Raw genomic sequence first — 19,714 nt, 5'->3', positions numbered from 1 at the left:
TAAACATGAAGATATCATCTTTGACAGCATGCTTACCCACACTGATCACATTTATTGGCCTTCTCCTTAAAATGGAGTCTCTGGAGAAATAGGATTTAGACATTTGTCTGAAGATTTTCTCACAACAAAAATGCTTATAGAGTTTCCCCCTGTGTGAGTTCCCTGATGAATGACAAAGTTGATTTCCAAACTCATTTTTTCTATAAGTATCCAAAGTATAGATTTCTTCCCATGGGGGCCCCTTGGTTGGCCTTTTGGCAAACTAGCTTCTCAGTCTTTCACCCTGATGTGGATTCTCTCTTATACTTTGATCAGATGTTGACCTAGCTTACCTAAATCCTATTTTCAAACACGCTCTAACTACTTTACTTTAGGGATTTCCTATAAATACTAGGTTATCTATATCTCTCAGTTTTTGAGGCTCTATAACTTCTTTAACTGAAGTTTTACTGAAACTCTTCTTAAACTCTCTTTAATTCAAGACTAAATTTCACACTTATATATAATCTCATTAGAGCATGTGTTTTTGTGAACCCTGTTGCTTCCTCTTGTTTTACTGGGATAGGGACTGTGGAATTCATGGTCTAAACAATGTTAACTGGGCTGGATAATTGGCTCTACAATTTAATCTTGCATCACATGCATCAGAATCACTGGGACAACTTGTCAAATCAGAGAAATCAGGGGCCTTTCACCCAGAGTTTCTGGGATTGCCTGAGAATTGGCATTTCTATCAAGTTCTCAGGTAATGCTCTTGCTGCTCGTTGGGGACCACACTTTGAGAGACACCAATATAGGTAATATGCCACAGAAAGAGCAATCTAAAGAAGAGTAAGAATATATATTCACTTATGTATTAACTTTTTAATTCATTCATTCATTCATTTAAGAAGTATTTATTATGTACCTGCTACATCTGATTCCAGACTTTATATTCTTTTCTTTATATTCATTTCATCTGTTCAAAAGGAAATGTGGAAGTGTCTATATTTTATGTAAATTAATATTTAAGATAATTCATGGAAGTAAATCCATACATTAACATCTAATTTATTATATGCTTTTTACAAAATGTAACTCAATTCAGTGATTATTTATTGAGTGCCTCAGTGCCTACATTATTCAAGGCTTTGTACTAGCAACACAGAACAAAATAAGAACTTAAAAATATTAGATATATTAAAATGCTTCTCTACTTCTCCACATTCTCCCATGTATCATGTATGGATTTGTAAATTTGGCTATTACCTTATTATAATAAAATATAATAATTAGTTTAAACTTGTCATACTGTTGTCATCCGTTGTGCTAGTCAAGTTTCATTTGCCTTTCCTTTTTTTTTTTTTTTAATTTTTTTATTTTTTTTATTTATGGCTGTGTTGGGTCTTCATTTCTGTGCGAGGGCTTTCTCCAGTTGCGGCGAGTGGGGGCCACTCTTCATCGCGGTGCGCGGGCCTCTCACTGTCGCGGCCTCTCCCGTTGCGGAGCACAGGCTCCAGATGTGCAGGCTCAATAGTTGTGGCTCACGGGCTTAGTTGCTCCGTGGCATGTGGGATCTTACCAGACCAGGGCTCGAACCCGTGTACCCTGAATTGGCAGGCAGATTCTTAACCACTGTGCTACCAGGGCAGCCCCCGCCTTTCCTTTTAATTTTAGCTTTTGCTGATAGAGCTAAATAGAGAAAAAATACTGCTGGGTGCAGAAATAAGAGATGTATAAAAATGCTATGTTAAATATATATTAATTTTAATAAATTTTGCTGTGTTTACATCTATAGGCTTTTATTTATCATTCAAACATTATAGTAAAATGAAAAAAGAATCTTTGAAAAGAAAATAGATGACTCAAGACCCAAAGTTTAAGTTCATCAATAGCCCTCTGTGTGTGTGTGTGTGTGCGTGTGTGTTTGTGTGTGTATACACACTCAAATATTGCCTGCTGGCTCTTGTCTGTATGCATATTTCTTTCTTATAATCTCGAGGTATTCATACTTTTTATTTTGCTTTTTTCACTTATTATATTATAAACTATTTCCCATTTTCTGTGGTCTTCATAATTATTTAAATGGCTCCATAAATTTTCATTTAGCTAAAATTGCACAGCATTTCCCTTCCTTTTAAGCATATAAATCCTTCTATTTCTCCAATTTAGAAAAAAAATTTGAATAATATTCTTATGAAATATTCCTAGTAGAAAGATTCTTGGTCAAGGCTATGAATATTTTTATGACTTTTTAAATGAGAATCTTATTAATATATAATGTAAACAGTAGTATATGAAGATACTTTTTAAAGGTTTATCTTTCATTGGTAATTTATGATTTTTAGTCATTTGCTAGATATTAAACGTGCTTTTGATTTTTAATTCACGTGCATTTTATTACCAATGAATTTAATCATTATGCTATGTTGATTTATAACTTTCCTTTTTGTTTTTGAACAAATAGGTCATTTGAATCAATAGAACAGGTTTTGCTTATTTATCTATTTATTTTCAGTGGATAAGACTGCTTTTCATAATCGTGGATCCTCTTCATAAACCATAACCTCATTTCAAGTTTCTATAAGTACTTAATAGAAAGTGTGCATTCAACTATAAATTGAAACTACATTTTCAAACGAAAATAAACATTTTTCTCATCCAGTATTTAGATTTTAAAAAGCACAAATATCTATAATGAACCACTCCAAAAAGAGTTCACTTTAGTAGTAATATAAGAAATTAATAAAAAGCTTTTATAAGATATAAAGGCATAAAAAATAGCATCAGCATGAGGTATTCTACTGTCTGTTAGAAGACTGGATAAAACTACAGCGGGAATGTTTGAAAAAGAAACATTTTTCATTGTATTAATGCTATGGACTGAATTGTATCCCCTAAAATTCATATGTTGAAGCCCTAATCCCAAGTGTGACTGTATTTGGAGACAGGGTTTTTAGGAACAAATGAAGGTTAAGTGAGATCAAAAGGGTGGGGTCTTTATCCAATAGGATTGATGGTCTTATAGGAAAAGGAAGAGCAAGGTCTCTCTCTTTGTCTCTGTCTCTCTCTCTTGCTCCACATGTATGCACGGAGGAAAAGCCACATGAGGACACAGTGGAAGGTGGCTACCTGCAAACCAGGAAAAGAGCTCTCACCAGAGCTTGACTGCGCTGGCACACTAATCTTGGACTTACAGCCTCCATAACTGTGAGAGTCTATATTTCTGTTGTTAAAGTCACCCAGTCTATGGTATTGTATTATGGCAACCTGAGCAGACTAAGACATATAATTAACAATAATTATAATTACATATAATAATAACAATACATATACTTACAAGAATACACCTTTTCCTACTCCTCAACTGGAGCCTAATGCAGAACTTTGTTTTGGAACAGCCCAGAAAGTGTGATTTCAAGTTCTGTCAGGATTTCCCCAATTGTGTAATAGAAATGATAATTACCTGTCCTATTTTCTTTCCTTTTCCCACAAAGAGTCATTATGTTATTGTACATGAAAATGGTTTGCGGGACTTCCCTGATGGCGCAGTGGTTAAGAATCCGCCTGCCAATGCAGGGGATACCGGTTCGATCCCTGGTCTGGGAAGATCTCACGTGTTGCAGAGCAACTAAGCCCCTGCGCCACCACTACTGAGCCTGCGCTCTAGAGCCCACAAGCCACAACCACTGAGCTCATGTGACACAAGTACGAGCCTGTGCTCTGCAACGAGAGAAGCCACCGCAATGAAGAGTAGCCTCCGCTCGCCACAACTAGAGAAAGCCCACGCGCAGCGACAAAGACCAAACACGGCCAAAAAATAAATAAATAAATAAGGAAAAAAAATAAAGAAGTCTCTTCTGAAAAAAAAAAAAAAGTGGGGGCTTCCCTGGTGGCGCAGTGGTTGAGAGTCTGCCTGCCAATGCAGGGGACACGGGTTCAAGCCCTGGTCTGGGAAGATCCCACATGCCACGGAGCAACTAAGCCAGTGCGCCACAACTACTGAGCCTGCGCATCTGGAGCTTGTGCTCCGCAGCAAGAGAGGCAGCAATAGTGAGAGGCCGGCGCACCGCGATGAGGAGTGGCCCCCGCTTGCCGCAACTAGAGAAAGCCCTCACACAGAAACAAAGACCCAACACAGCCATAAATAAATAAATAAATGAATGAATGAATGAATGAATGGATCATCAAATTAAAAAAAAAAAAAGTGGTTTGCAAGCAGAAAACACTAAGAGATAAAAAGTGATTACTGAATGATACAATCCATTGGTATCTAATGAGCAACTATTATATTGCCTGGGCCATAATTTTTTGGTCATTATCTACATCATCAGAATCACCTTCTTTAATGCAAGTTACAAAACAATAAAGAAAAAAAAACTGAATGGTTATTGGATACATCCATGGGCAGGTACTTCATGGTCAGAAGTGTCTGAAGTCCTACTCTTGTTCTTAAATTGAGGAATCTGGCATTTTTAACAAGACAGCTTCTGAATATACTTACAGACATGTCGTTACACTTATATCACGGTGTGGGGGAATACTTTCAAAGGGCATCATTTTGGAAAATGATGACTTGTTTGTAATTTGTTCTATTTAGAGGACGAATTAAGGGTTGGTTAATCTGAATCATCACTTCGCTCTATGCCTGAGGTGGAACCACAGGAACCTTGCAATGCACATGAGTTTTTCACCTTCCCCTCCCTTCATAGCCTCTAAGCATGTGCTGTCAATTCTGCTACATAAATAAATTTAGCAAAGTATGTAATTGCTGGGGAAGATTATTATCTGAGATAAAGAAAAAATTGTCAGCTAAACTAGTGACAAAAATCTTACAGTTTCTAGTCCCAGATTTTTGCTCCAGAATCACTACCAAAAACCATTTCATCTGTATTAGGAAGATTTCATATCCTTGGAGGTAAAAGGGTACAATGAATATTTATTATGGCCCAGGGTCTTGTTCTCCTTCTTTTATGCCTGCTTGTTTTTGTTCATCTTATGTAACTCGGAAAGTTTGTTGGGACAGCCAGGCCAGGACACCATGCGTATGGTGGGGCTCTTAAGACCTATTTGTTGAACTGAATGCATTTTCTTGTTATTAAAACTTCAGATAAAATCCTGGATTTACTTATTTACTAAACTTGTGGCCTTGTACCTGTTACTTTTATTCTCTGAATCTCATCTGACAAATGGGCATAAAAATAGGTACCCAGGTTTGATGTAAAGATTAAGTAATTAAGTAAGTATAAAGTAATACTCATAAAGTAGATGACCTGTGTCTGGAATGTATTAGTTACTCCCTTCATGTTAGTTATCCTACCCTACCCCCTCCTATTTTAAAAAGAGAACTAAAAATCTTCTATTGCCATTTATGTTAAATCATCTCATTTAAGAAACTCTCAAGAATCAAAGGTAAATTCCACAAAATTAAAAGATGGGGGCAGTTTTTGATCTCTCATATATATAGGTAATTCAGAAGAAGAATGAATTACATCTTCTTTCTATTACCTGGATAATTGCCTCAGTTAAGAGTTGGTATTTTCAAAAGGCTTGCCACTTTTCAAAGGCATTTTTCCATAAAATATCTTATTTGCTTATCATGGTAAAACTTGGAGGATCGAACAATTATCAGTCCAGTTTAAAAAATTTGAAGATACTAAATACAAGAAAACACTTACCTGAATTTAAACAAACTCTGTCTTATTCCCCCAACCCTGTTCCTTCTCAGCCTTTACTATTTCAATTAATCATAATTGTGTAATTAATCAAGACTACAACCCAGGAGGTAGTTTCCCTATTTTTCTTCTTCTCTCTCATATCCAATTTCTAGTTCCATTGCCCCTTCTTCTAAGATATATTCTGAATTCATCAAATTTTCACCATTACACTTTCATTCCTTTAGTCATTGCTACCATTATATGTTATCTTGCACTGTTGTGATAAGATGAATATGGAAAAGATTAACTGAAAAGTTAAAAATAAATGTAGGTTATGTTTATTATTGAGGTTTTAAGCATTCAGTAAATAATACCCCTTTTCTCCACCTAACGTATATATGTATACAACGTATACATATTGTTTTCATATTCTTTTCCATTATGGTTTATCACAGGATATTGAATATAGTTCCCTGGACTATATAGTAGGACCTTGTTTCTAAGTTCTTAACTAGTAGGAAGAGAGAAATAAGAATTTGGCAGAGATTGAAGTATCATCTTTATCACTTCCCTGAATACAGTCCAATACTTTCGTTTGTTCCTTAATGAAATGTATGACCCTTCTCTGGGTGAATTTGTGGCTCGAGTTTGTAAAATCTCTCTTATTCCACCCATAAGCCTGGGTGTTCTAAATTGGCCTCACCATTTGATTCTCCCTTAAGCCATGAACAACCATGTTAGAGCTATTCTACTTTATATTAATTGGAGAGCTGACAGCCAATTTAACTTCCAAACCAAGATGATATCTACCAGGCTTCCTTTGTGTCTTTTTGCCTACTCTCAGACAGGGTCTTGCAGCATAACTTCTCTGCCCCACCCAAAGAAACTGCTTTTCTTTCCTGTCTGCTATGTGGATGACTTAAAAGTCAGACTTGCCAGAGATCTTTTCAGTTTTACACTTTTTCACCTAAGCATCATCTTACATATAATATCTAATCTATGCCTCACTGGCTTCTGCAGAGGTCAAGCCATGCTCTTGGAGTTCAAGATCATGCTGTATCTTTACACAGTCAAGGCCAACATGAACTGCTCAGTAAGGTAGAGCTGTCCAAGTTTGCTAAGGTCCTTGCAAAGCTCGTTTGCTAAAGAGCTATATTTTCTATGAGCTATGCCTGCTAAAAATAGCCCTACCTCTATCAGTGAAGCCACTTGACTGTGAACAAAGCTGCCATAAACCATAATGATCCACCAAGGACAAAATTCCACTTAGGCCTTACTTACTAAATCCTTAAGAATAAAGCTATGGGCCAATCTCTCTCTCTGTGGTATTTTGTTCTCCAAAGCTACTTCTTGACTTTTCTCAAGGTTCCTAGCCAATACATGCATATGTTGGAGTTTGAGAGAACTTAATAAACAACTTTTTTCCTAATCTTAATTCAGAACAAAACAAAATCCAGGAGACAGAGAGATGGTAACCAGAGTATCTGCTTTATTGACATTAAGGTAAATGTAGACCCTGGCTAGACATCTCTAGGCAAGTGAGATTGCTAATACTTTACTCCAAAATTGAGCAGACAAATCCACCTTGCCACAGGCTGTACTGTATGATTGAAGATTTTGTCCAACATGGCAGAGTCCACCCACAAAATTATTTGCTCTGTGGAAGCACAGAATGCAGTTCTCTGAGAGCAGGAAGACCCCAAAGGGAACAGAGGAGGAGACTGAGAAAGCAATGCTCATCTTTCCTAACCACACCAATTGGCTGGCTAACTTCTCCCATCTCTAGGAGGAATAAGAGGGGTGGGGAACAGAGCCAAGAGACTTTATTTAGCTGAAGTTTTTCCACCTGGAAGCATGAGGAGTGGAGAATTACTGTTCTGCTACCAAAAACATGTCATCATGATTCTGAACTTCATTTCTTAAATGAAGAAATAAGCTCTGAGAACTTAAATGATCTGAGAAACTAATGTTCATTAATTGCATGCTAATATCAATGAGAGAAAGAGATGCTCTTATAAATATGCAGCTGGTATAATTTTTTTTCTCATTCCACTTATTTTGATGGCAATAATGATGATTAGGATATGCTGGTTGCTTAGGATAATAAACAGAACCTTCCCTGTAAAGCATTATCTTTTTAAAATTCTTGGTGCTGTTTTGGACTAATGCTTCTAAGTGTGTATTAGTAAGGAATATGGTCACATATTGGAAAGGGGGGAAGAGGAGGGCTCTTTTCAGACTAAATTACTCAGAGATTCTGATACTCAATGTTACCATCTCCAGCTGAAAATCTCCTCTCAAGTGAGCTACAGAGCTGTGGTTTTGGAGGTCAGCGTGTTTTATTCTTTAGGTTACTGGTCCTGAAAGGATTTGAAGACAACTGCTTCAGAGCCCTGTTAATTTTGCATCACCATGCCCATTTGTGACCCCTCTAGGCCCTCCATTGGCCTGACACTGGAACCCTTAGCTCCTCACCTTATCGTTACCTTCCAACTACCTAAGGTTTGCTGCCTCTTATGAATCTTTCCTCCCGTACTGCTCCTTCAGTTCCCTAACCCTGCATGAGGATACTCTTCTCAACCTATTCGAAAAGGTACCTGACTTGTAAACCTTATCACAGAACAAGGCTTTCAAGTGATTCATTCTTTTATACACCCATTTAATCCTAAAATAGTTATGGGCATCTTCATGTGCCAGGCCCTGCCCAAGAGCTCAGGTTACTAAAGTGGGAAAGACACAATGACAATGAAGGACCTTAGGTTGCAGCCAGAACTGTTTCCCAAAGAATCTTTCTTAAAACCTTGCTATTCAAAGTGTGGTCCCCATGGTATTATATTAGAAATGCTGAATTTCAGGTCCCACTCCTGATCTATTGAAGCAAAATCTTTAAAAAGAATCACAGTTTATGGGTATATGCACTAAACTTTAAGAAGTATTGCCTTCAAACACATTCTGTGATATGCTCTGTCTTAGTCTGCCCAGCTACTCTGACAAAATACTGTAGACTGGATGGTTTAAACAACAGACATTTATATCTCACCATTCTGGAGGCTGAGAAGTGGGGTTCGTTTCTGTGAGAACCCTCTTCCTTTGTTGCAGATGGCTGCCTTCTTGCTGTATCCTCACATGATGGGGAGAAAGAAAGCATGCTCTCTGGTCTCTACTTATAAAGGCAACTAATCCCATCATGAGGACCCCACCCTTATGACTTCATCTAAACCCAATTACTTCCCAAAGTTCTCACATTTTAACACTCTCGCATCGGGAGTTAGGGCTTTAACATATAAATTTTGGGGGACACAAACATTCCGTCCATATAACTCTACTATTAAAAATATTTAATACTCTATTCAAATTCAAAAATTCTGGGTGAAATGAAGTTAAAAAGCTTTTGTATTAAATAATTTTCCAGAGGCTTTCTATGGTAGTTTACCATTTTAATTTCCAAGAAGAACATATAGTACCTTGTGTTTCCAAAATTTTTGACCAGGGAACCACATTTAATCCAAAATGTTTAATGGAACTAAAACATTAGAGAGTGCTTTTTGGAAAAAATGGGGGTCACATGATTTTTTTTCTGTTTTTCTCTTTTAACTTTCATATTTACCATGTCAATGTCTTATGTCAGAATGTCAAAATGTATTACATGCATTATCTCACTCAATTCTCCTCTAGACTTCCCCAATAAAATACACAATGCTCAGTTAAATTTGAATTTCAGACAAATAATGAATGTGTTTTTAGTATGAATATGTCCCAAATATTGCATGGGACATATACTAAAATATATTAGTTTTTTATATGAAATTCAAATTTAACTGGGTTTCCTGTATTTTTATTTTCTAAATCTGGTAACCCTACAACCTCATAACAACATATGAGGGAGGCAGAACAAGCATTTGTCTTACTGGATTTTGTAAATGAGAAAACTGATATTCTGCAATGTTAGGAACTGATATTCTGCAAGCCTATGACTTTCTTCATGTCATGCAATTAGTGAGCTGTAGAGCAAAAATCACATGTAGGCTTTCTCATTTCTAGTCCAGGACTCTAGCTTTCACTGTTTTAGCGTGAGGGATGATTGAAAAATGATGATACTGTGCTGCTAACTACTATAGTTTATTTCAGTATACATTATTTCAGCATATATTTGGGGCAGAGGGGTTACCTGCTTTTAAATTGATGTTCAAATTATTATAAATATTTTGGGAGAGAAAACTATGTATTCCTGTAAACTAGTGGATCACATATAATTGGAAGAAAGTATATTTATTTAAATATTGGTTAAATAGGAGTCTCTGTGGGTCTGGAGAAAGTCCAATGAATGTAGCATAAACCATAACATGAATAAGAACTCAATATATATCTTTATTCAATTAAGGAATAGAAAACTATCTTCCTTAATTGAATTGGGTAACTAGGAATTAATATCATGGTCCACGGGTTAAAACTTCTGACTCTGAAGTCAAATTACTTGGTTTAACCTCGATCTGGCTCTCTTACTCTGTGCCCTTAAGCAAGTTACTAAAACTAATCTGTGACTCGGTTTTTCCCCTGTAAAATGGATTTAGTCCTTGTAAACAGCTCATATTGTTGTTGTGAGGATTAATTAATTTAATACAAGTAAAGTACTTTACAACAGTGACTGGCAAGTAGTAAACACTCAATAAACTTAAGCTGTTGTGATTATTATTATTTTCCTTCTGCAGCTGCTGAGACCATCATGTGCCATAATTATTTCAAGTTTCCTCTTACCCCAAATTGCTTTTCTTACTGGTTCCATTAACAGCCACAATAAATCACACAACTTCAAACAAAGGTTTTCAGGTTTGCATCAAATGCTCCATCTATTAATAGCTTGCAGTGGCTATAAATGGCGAAAGCCTAGAATGGTGCCTAAGCTGTCAAATTCTACCCCTAATTCTAAAAATTCAACTAAATACTCTGCTTATACTCACCTACAATGTGATTTTATATAACCATCTCCTAGCTTTTCAAGGTAGAGAGAATTCAGGCAAAGGATCACCCTGAAAACATAAATTTGTCATAAATTCAACCTTTATTTCTAATCTTCATTTAACCAGTGAAAGAAGGTTGGAAAGTAGAAGCAATAAGATATACAGATAATTTGGAGTTTGTGAGCCTGAGCACGTCAGACTAGGGTTTAAATCCTTTGGACACGTACTCTTAAAAAGAGTCTGGTTATCATAGCCAACTTCTGCAGTCCAGCATATTTTCCTCCATCTGCCAAGAGTCTGAGCGTTTGCTAGGTCTGTGCCCTTTCTTCAGCTGATTGCTCTGCCCATTACTGCTGACTTTAAAATATTCAAACCACTAATGTAATATGCAGCACCTGCAAATACTGTGAAATATTAGCGGAGTGGTAATGAGAATTGACTGCAAGTATAATGACAACAGGTGAAATTATTCATAGCCTGCTCATGTAGATAACTTAAGATATAAACTCAATGAGCATAAATGGAATAAGTTCATGACAAATATGAAAATATCCCAAACTGCTGAAGTAATAAAAGTAAATATAATAAATCTTTTCTGCAAACATAATAAGGTCCCTAACTGCAAATGTAATAAAACCTATCAACAGCTGCAATATATTTGGAACATACTATTTAGCTTTACAAAGAATTATACCCCCTGCTGGTATGGCCTCAACAATGCCATGCTTTGTCTTTTGCCAATGAGTCCAGGTCTATCAGACTACAGGTTGCCCAGTGTATATTAAGTATGACAGAACGTTAATACAAGCAGGTTTGGATTGAAAATGAAATGCTCAATCCATATGTGCTCTTTGGCCATTCTGCAAGCAGAGCCAAAGGCTGTGGATCTCCCACCAGGGGCTGAAATGCAGCCAGGAAAGCTAAGCATCGGAGGTGAGGAATTGATGAATCGCTTGATAACCTTTTTGTTGCTTGGATATGGTATCTGAATCAGGAAAGTGAGCAGTACGTGGGCCAAGGGAATGAGGGGCAGAGGGACTGATGTGAGAAAGAGATATGGGGGTGATGACATTCTGTAAAGATCATTCATGTGCCGGGCAATTTGCTAGATATTTTGTCTCTTTTCTCCCTTCCTCCTTTTACTTCCTTCTTTCTTCTCACAATGTAGTACATGTCTGTTGAGTATCTACTAGTTTATATTCAGGGAGAAAAGAGTAAATAAACTCACTGTCCTTGGCCACTTGAGGCCCTTAAGTCCTGTGGGAGAATCAGAAAGTGGCAATACTAATATAATTACAGTGATACAATTCTAAAACAAGGCAAATACATCTGTCACTGGGCAAGAGAAAAGCATCTGGGAAAGAAGCCTAAGGAATATCGACATTTAAGGGATGAGCAGGGGTTATATACACATATGTAGCACATATGTAGGGGTCTTGCAGTTTTTTATATACATATAAGTTACTTTTCATCTTGCTTCACCCACTTAATAATATGGCATGGATATCTCTTTAGGTAGATAAAAACAAAATTAACTCATTATTTTTAGATACTACATAATATTTCATGCACTGAACTCCCTCAATTAACCAACATTTGGGATATTTTCAGTTTTTCTAACTTCTAATCTTTTGCTGTTTTGCTAGCACCACCCCCTGCCAATACTACAGAAAGTATCTTCATATATATTGCTTTGCATACCTGAGCTTTCATTCTGTAATACTGGTAATCGAAAGTGAAAATGTAAAGGCTATGGGATTTTTGTTTTTAATAGATATTGCCAGATTATGCTCCAAAGTTAGTCACTAGGCCAGACTTATTTTACTTTACATTTTTTTCTTTTTTTTTACAATTAGAGGTAAAATATGGTTTTTCATTATGTCTTCAACTTCCAACTGCCAGTGAGGCCTATGATCTTTGTATTTATTGGTCACTTAAATTTCTTATTCTGTGAATTGCCTATTCATATAATTTCCTTACTTTTTTTTGTATTTTTTTCTTATCAGAAAGTGTTATGTATATTTGAGATAGTAATCAATTTTCTACAATATGAGTTGCAAATAATTTATCTTATTATTTGATTCTGTTATGGAATTCTTTTTATGTCCATTTTCCTTCATGACATCTGGATTTCCTCTCACTTTGGTGGGTCTATTCTTTCCCAAAAAAGCTATATGAGAGCTCCTAAATTTTTCTAATATATTGTTTTATTTAAAAAATAACTTTAAATATAGATACAAAGCTATAAAATATATTATGTATAGGTATCTTTATTTATTATTGACTATTTATGTATATTTATATAATATTATTTTACATTAGATAATCATACATTGGATTATTCTGTAAGGAATTTACTTTTTATGTGGCATGTGCTTTGTTTTCTTATAGATGGCTAACCACTTGTGCTGGCTATGAAATAAACTTCATTTTGCTACTTTATTGAACTATAACTTGTCATACATTCAATCACACTTTCAGGTGGCTCTATTTTGAACTATTTATTCTGAACAGTTGTCTATACCTACTCAATTGCCATCCTATTTTTATTATAATGGGTTTATTGTAAGTTTTGGTATCTACTTAGGCAAAGTTCCCTTCATATTCCTTTTTTGTTGTTGTTGTTTTGTTTTGTTTGTCATATCAGATATTTATTCTTTCATATTAACTTCAACAACATCATTTTCAGTTTTAAAATAATAACAGTATTCTAATTTTCTTCAATTTCTAATTTTTTTTAGCTCTTTAATAGACTTTATTTTTTAGAACAGTCTTATGGTCACAGCACAGTTGAGCAGAAGTTACACAAATTTCCCAAATTCTAATTTTTAACTTAGAAATTGTGCATTATTATTCAAAACATGATTGTAAAGTTTTTGAAGTATTTTTTCATCTTGACATATTTAGATATAAAGTTCATTCATTTCTAAAAGTGGTATGGGGGATCTCAATGTTTTTTGATCTGTAAAATTTTTTAATAACACTGGATTACTTGTTATTTAAAGATTATATAGAATTCGTCTATAAAAAATCTAGGCTAATAACTTTATAAATGGTAATTTTTAAATTAATGCCACTACATTTTTATAGTTATTTGCCTATTTAAAATTTTCTACATCCTTTGAGATCAAATTTGATAATTTATATTTGCTTGGTAATCATCCATTTTTCTTCAAATATTCCAATTAGTTGTCCTAGTTTTGCACACAATATTTGTGTTTAAATATTTTTAAACTCTTTTGAATATGTGATTATGCCTTCTTTCTCATTCCTTATTAATATGTATTTTTTTCTCCTTTTTTCTTAATTAGAATTTTTTCAGTTTTACAATCCTTTAAAAAACCACACTGCAGAGTTTAAAAAATAATTTCTACATTTTATTTTTGCTTTCTATGTTTCAATAATCACATGTTTTTATTGATATAAATAACTTCTTTGATTTTTAAAAACAGTAGACAATAGCCGAACTCTTAAATGTCAAAAATTATTGACAAATATTGTAACCTCTCCTACTCTAAATATTTATTCAGATAAACTTTTATCTAGTTGCTATGATCACTTATTCATTATTCTATCTTCTTTTCCCCTTATTGTTGCCTTATTTATTTTTCCAATTATATGTGTATAAACTTCTTAATTTTCATGTCTAATGTAAATAAAGTACAATTAAATTAATTTGCCAGAGTCTAGTCATTTTTTCCCTTGCCTATTTGTGAATTGAAACTACTCCCAGTTATCAGAAAAAACACACAGTACACCAACAAACAAGACCATCTAAATCTTTCTCTCTTTTTTATTTTTTTTTGTTGAATTACTTCCTTAGAATACATTCTCTAACGTAGCTGTGGTGGACAGAATCTTAAGTTTGTGCCCATGATCTTCACATTCTGTTATTCACAGCCTTGTGTAATTCCCTTCCTTTAAGTGTGGTGGTGGCCTGTCACTTGCTTTTAAACAGTGGAATATGGCAAAGGTGAGAGAATGTATGTAATTATGTGTTTATTATTATGTTACATAAGACTGTAGTGACCATCTCACTAGAGTCTCTCCCTTGGTGGTTCTGAGGAAACAATCAGCTATGTTGGGGAGCCCCATGTGGCAAGGAACAGTGGGTGGCCTCTAGGAGGTGAGAGCAGCCTCCAGCCAACAGCCAGCAAGAAACTGATCGCTTCCGTATCACAACTACAAGGAACTGATCTCCCAACAACTCAAGTGAGCTTGGAAGTGAATCATTTCTCAACCTAGTCTCAGATGAAACCCCGGTCCTGGTTGACACTTTGCAGCCTTGCGAGACCCTAGGAAAGAATCCAGCTGAAGCATGGCCAGATTCCTAACCAACAGAAATTGTGATACAATAGGATGTGTTGTTTTAAGTTGCTAAGTGTGTAGAAATATTGCCGTGCAGCAATAGAAATACAGTAGTATTATCAGGTCATATGGTAACCTTACTCTAATATAGTAAGACATTTTAAAATTTCTCCCCAGAAAGATTGTATGCTCTAAGTACAATCAAAATGCATCAGCACTATAAAAATATATCCATTTCACCACACAATTTCAGATGTTGAGTATTTCCATTTGCTAATTTTTGCTGTTATTTGCTCATTTAATTTGTATGTATATATACACACATATGTTCGAGTATACCTATATTGTGAGTGTGTAAACAAATCAAATGGTGTGTATATATGTATACATACACTCACACTTTTGTTTATTAATGAGGCTGAAAAATTGTCAAGGTTTTTTCTGATATTTGTCTTATCCTTGGTGTGAACTGTCAGCTCCTATCCTTTGCCTATTGCCTACTGAAGTTTGGGAATTAATTTAGTATAAATTTTTAATCAGTTCTGCTGTATTTTGTATTGCAAACCTTTGTCACAGCAATCAAAAATTTTCTTCCACTCTGTCCAGGCAATTTCTAAGTCATGCAAATTGTTTTCACTTTCAATAGTCTCTCTGTATGTACCCGCCAAATATGGAATTCAATTTAAAAAATAATATGAAATTAACATTTCTTGAGCACTCACTATGTGCCAGACAGTTTCTGCATGACACAGGGTCCTTATATGTCATGTCTATGATTGTATCTTTAGCACTGTACATAGTGACTGGCATATACTAGTTGCTCAATAAATCATTATTGGATAAAAATAATAATATTTATTTGAGGGATTAATAAGTGTAGTCAAAGAAGAACCTAACCTGAAAGCAAATGAAAAAGAGAACTCAAGTAGAAACTGCTGAGCACTTGGTCCACTAAAATGTTCCTTGCATGGAAATTACCTTGCATAATACTCTGTGTATCCTTTTGTAATTGTAGAATCACTTTTTAACGTTTACCCTTTGCAAAGTCTAGTGAAGTTGGCATAACAGGTGTATTTAGCTGAACTCAAAATTTAGAGAATTCAAGTAACTTGCTGTATGTCATATGTGGTACCATATATCAGGATTGGGACAAGAACCCAGAGTTCTGAGTTTAGTGCTTTTTCCATTATTCATAAGCTATTTAAAACTGCTTATTTTAATATATCTTCCTGTTTAATTGAAGTCTCTCATATTGCTTTTATGTTATTATTTATATTCCACGTATTATGTTCTATCTCCTCTGCAAGATCATGAGTTTAGTTATGGTGGGCACTTGGTCTTATGTCTCTATTTTAGGTATATGGAAGTTTGTAGATCCACAATACATAGCTAGGGGAAAGTAGCATAAGTGAATTATACCTGTGATTCAGCTGTCCATACTGTCACACCTTTGAACATCTCAACTCCACCTTCAGGCATAGATATTATGCAGCTGAATCTGGTGTTAGGCTATGCTAATGATGTGGAACATGGAAAGTACACCATTTGCAATCTCTATCTGATAGAATAGAAATGAATGGGTCATGCTTTGATTTGCACAGTGCCGTTGGCTAGACCATATGTGCTATTTTCTAAGTACCTGGATTATAAAGCACAGGCATAGAAAATTCAGAGACAGCCATACATCAGTGGGAATGACTGTACTTCTCTACTGGACCAGTTAAAGGAAAATATATCTGTCTATTATATACCCTCATACAGTTATCTTAATGGCTTTATGGAAGGTTATATTTCTTATATGATCTTTGGTTAAATATCACATATTTCAATGTCTTCATAGTCATTTTTTTGAAAGTGAATCCCCATTTTTTGAGGATATAGCTTTGTGAAGGAAATTAACATGGGATTTTGCTTCCTTCTGGGTGCTGGGGAGTAAATATGTATTTTCTAGAGATTAAGGAAAGAATAAAGTAGAGGAAGACATTTGAACAAGGTGAAACAGCACAGGTAATGATATAGAAACAAGTTCAGGGAAATTCAAGAAATTAGGTATACCTAGAATTTAGGATGGGTGTAGAGAGATTAAGATGAAGGAAAGGGAAAACATAAACAACCACGAAAGCCACATTAAGAAGTTTGAACCTTCTACAAAAGGCAAAGGTGAACCATCGAAAGCCAGGAGAATAATATACTCCTTTGGTGAATCAGTGTAATTTAAATTAAAAGCAAAAGTATTTGTTAATAAATTAAAGAGGCTTTAGGAAGAGGCAGAGATGAGAAAGAGCGATAATGCAGTTGTAGATCATATTTGAAATTGAGTGCATCAGAATCCATTGAAACTTACCTTTCATCAGAGGCTTAGTTTTTAAGTCTGTACAATTGAAATGATATATCTTTCAAAATACAGTTATTATGATGAAATACATAAGTGTATAATCATATATGGGAGTACAATAGGGATTTAGTAACATATTATTAATGTTATTGTTGTTTTTCTTACCATGGCACACAAGATTCTGCATGACTTGGCCTCTGCTTTCCTTTGTACCTTTACCGCTCATCATTTCCTACTCCCAAAATGTTAAGTTTCAGCAACATTGAATACAGCTCGTTGTATCTTATATCCATGCCTTTGCTAATTCTATTTTCTCTGGAATAGTTTCTCTGTGGTGTTTCCTTCTCATCCTGAAGTCTCACTGCAGGATTTTAATCCACCTGGAAGGCTTTCCAGCCTTCCCCTCTGATCCTCATATGCTTTTTGTGTGTATCTTTAACATACGTTGTATTAAAATTCTCTCTTTATGTCTATATCTCTTTCACTAGGTATAGTCCCACTGGAGTCTGTGGCAGGGTCATACTCATCATTATAGCCCCAACACTTTGCACATATCTTATCATAACTGCCAACAATTGCTGAATTTAAAAGGTAGACAATTATCCAATAAAAACTGGCTGTTGTCCAGATTAAAGAGAAAATGGCATTTAAATAAGTAAATATTACTGGAGACGAAGAAGAAGTATAAGCTTAAATAAACACCTAGCAAATGGAATAGAGAACGTTTGGTGCTTCCTTTAAGACTGTAGTTAAAGGAAAGGGAAGAGTTGAGTTTAGCTCATCCTTTCTGGAATGTAGGAATAGGTACTCATGATGCTTTTGCCTGAGATGGGGAATCCAGATGGAAGTGCACGTGTGTGGGGCTGTGGATGAGAGATGGTCATGAGACATCTGAGAAAGCACAGGATTTAGATGGAAATGCATCATAATCAGACTTCACTAATGTGATTTGCATTCACCTCTCATTCTGCCTGCGAAGTCCTTCTTCCCATTCTTCATCCTGGTAATTGCTGCCTGTTTTGAAAATTTGACCCTGGTCCCTATTCTCTGGGGAGCTTTGCTTAACTTGCGGGTTGGATGAAAGTGCTCTCCTGCTTGCACATCTCACTTCTCTCTGGCATAGGACTTATCACATTGTCTCAGAGGAGATGCTCAACACTTATTCATTCATTCTTTAATGAAGACTTATGGAATCAATAAGACTGATCTCTTTAAAAATAAAATAGATTGTTTAGTTCCATAGCACTAAAAATTAGCCCTCACTGTAAAAATGTGAAAGAAACAATATACCCACATAACTCAGAAAGTGCACATCTTTATTACTAATGCCAGATGGATTTTTTTTTTTCTCAAATCAAGGCCTGCCACAGCACGACATTAAAAAAGGTATCATTTTACTTTTAATTTGTATTCCCCATTTCAGAATTATGAGACTTCCGTCTTCTTCAGATTATGTTAAACTGAATTTGTTTTGCATTAATTGTTTTAAGTAAAGGTTCTTGCTTGAGGGTTCCACTGAGTTGGTTGAAAGGAAATTCAGGACTCCAAACCAGCATAGACCTTCCAACACTGAGAAAATGGTTGTACTTCTTATAAAATTTTAGAAAGAATTGTGTCATGTGGCTGTCACTTTAGGAAGCAACCCTTCTGGAAAGAAATTGTCAGAAATAAGACTCTTCAAGTGTCTATCAGTAAAAGATGTTGCCCACTCTGGGCATGAGAATTTCACGTTCATGGTTTGAGTGCATCTATCTGGTTTCAAGGTCTTTCCATAACAGGAAGGCAGAGTTGTTCAAAGGGGCTTTAGAAAGATAAAAGTGTTACTTAAGGAAACTGAACATGTTCAAAACATACACAGTTTAACATACATCTACATAGCGGTCTATATGTACATATATAGCTATAAGGAATATATTATAGGGATTTGAGGCAAACATCATTTTTTAAAAACATTCACTAAATATAGCTGGGTAATTGTTCTACAGTGGTTCAGATTTCTTTTCTTTTCCTTTTAGTTTCGTGTATCATAATGAGGATGATTCAGACATTATCTACCCACAGGTATGTGGTAACAGTAAGAATCATATAATTCAAATCATATAAATCAAATATATCACATATTGCAGTGCCTGGACAAAAGTATGTGTTCAACAAATATTCTTTCCTCTGCTTAACACTCCAATGATATAATAGTGACTATGTTGTGAATGTGATAAAGTACTAATTTAGCTTTTGGTAAGTATGTTTCACACAGTGGTTTGTCTTTCATGGTAGTATCACTAGAAAATGTGAGAGGATTTAAGTTCTAGCCATCATGGAGATCTATATATCTGCTAGTTATTGATCCAGCTTACAGAAAGACACAGAGAGCCTAAATTGTGCTGAGCAAATGATTTTTTAAAACACAATTACATTTCTTTGACTAGGGGCTCTGGTACAGTAATTACTTTTCTTCAAAAGAAACTTCTTAGCCCATC

General features: G+C 35.2%; 2 long non-coding RNA genes across 2 annotated transcripts in view; both read left to right on the top strand.

The window, feature by feature from the left end:
- Positions 1-19,714, top strand: part of LOC309661227 — a 993,791-nt gene that overhangs the window by 890,406 nt on the left and 83,671 nt on the right. The window lies entirely within an intron of this gene.
- The window catches only part of LOC309661221, a 122,816-nt gene that overhangs the window by 37,131 nt on the left and 65,971 nt on the right, over positions 1-19,714 (top strand). Inside the window, exon 2 of the long non-coding RNA XR_014263903.1 lies at positions 19,253-19,298. This is a non-coding gene — a long non-coding RNA (uncharacterized lncRNA). The remainder of the gene's footprint in view (positions 1-19,252; positions 19,299-19,714) is intronic.

This window comes from Balaenoptera physalus (assembly GCF_965194825.1).
Source record: "Balaenoptera physalus genome assembly, chromosome: 5".
NCBI lineage: Eukaryota > Metazoa > Chordata > Mammalia > Artiodactyla > Balaenopteridae > Balaenoptera > Balaenoptera physalus.
The sequence above is the reverse complement of the archived record's forward strand: the minus strand, read 5'-3'. Positions and strand labels throughout refer to the sequence as shown.